This window comes from Nannospalax galili, unplaced genomic scaffold, assembly GCF_000622305.1.
Source record: "Nannospalax galili isolate Female #2095 unplaced genomic scaffold, S.galili_v1.0 scaffold287, whole genome shotgun sequence".
In the NCBI taxonomy this organism is placed as follows: Eukaryota; Metazoa; Chordata; class Mammalia; order Rodentia; family Spalacidae; genus Nannospalax; species Nannospalax galili.
This window is the reverse complement of record NW_008357493.1, coordinates 1,836,008-1,837,509: the sequence shown is the minus strand read 5'-3', so window position 1 is coordinate 1,837,509 and position 1,502 is coordinate 1,836,008.

Below are 1,502 nucleotides of genomic sequence, written 5' to 3'. Positions count from 1 at the left end.
CAAAGGGTTGTGCATGTGAAAAACGAGGACTTCAGTGGCATGAAACACTACTAACATTTTACAGGCCCATGTTCCTAAGTTAAACTGATTTTTTCTAAATTTAGAGACATTATGTTGAGGTTGGTTCTCTGAGTTGCCTGACTTAAGAAAAGAAAGGTTATATTGGAATTATGCTTCAAAGATAGAAATCAGTTCTCTTCTGTTTTATGAATGAATTGCAGTGAATATATTTGGCATTTTATAATTTATCTTACCTCCCCCATTATCTTTTTTTCCTAGCTCACTTTTCAAGTGACAGAGTGATTTATTGACTGTCTTTTAAAAGTTCCATCTCACTGAACAAATGGTGAATATAAAAATCTGCCACTTGACCTAACACTGACTCAGATATTTAAAAGCTTCGTCTGATTAAAGAGAACTCTTGGAAGCAAAGGCTAGTAAGTGGTAGAATCCAAGAAAACAGAGAAAATTCCAAGATGTAGTCTTTCAAAACCCAGCAGGAAGCAATATGAATTACATTTTCTTTCAGAAGGACCAGAGACAGGGTTTGCTCTTGATTTATAAATTACATATTTTATTCTACATCTGTCTGTTTCCTACTGAGGCAGCAGTCATCTTTACCCATTGCCAAACACATGCCCATATTTCAGGAAACACCCTGAATAAACACTTCTCTTCTCCTCCTTCTGTCAAGATCCAGAGCATGTTACTTGCAGAACTGGAATGTATAACCCTGAGCCAGAATCAAATATCTGTATTATTTGAGAAATTCTTTCATTATGAAAAGACTAACAACATTTTATCAAGGCAAAGGACTGGAAATAACTCAAATGAAAAATAGCCAAAAACCCCACAGAAGATTAGTTAAAAATATAAATATCCTTCACATGGACCATGCATGGTATTAAATTTTTGGCAAGATAATGGTCTTAATATTGTGATTGTCTGAGACAATAAGGAAGCTGTGTTACAAACCCATGAATAGGGAATACATTCATTAGTTTGTGGCCTCAGAGGACGTTTGGCTGCCATTGGTTAAGACAGACTCATATGAACATTTGAAAATTGCCCTCGTCTGACTTTTTTCTAGTTCTTTGGCTAAAACTTGTAATACTAATTACTCTTGCCTTTACTTCTCCTTCACATCTCCTATTCACAGTTCAAGGACTTTCTTTTCCCCATAGAGATAAGTTATGCAATTTAGGAGTCTTTTAGATAGACCCACTGAAGAGGTATCCTAATTGCATCACCTCGCATCCCAAGTCAGCACGGAAGAAGCCAGAGCGGTCAGCATCCCTATTCCCTACTGGCAGTTTGGGTAACCCCTCCAGGGGATGGTGTGATAAGAATAGGAGGTAGGAATTGGCTAGGCAGTTAGGGTGAAAAGACCCTAAAGAAAAGTAGCCACTTTCTAGGCTAAAAGCCAAAATGTCCTTGGGCCTGTTAGCAACATACTCTGTTCCAAAGGCCAAAAATGTTGAAAGTATTTGGGAGCTTGTATG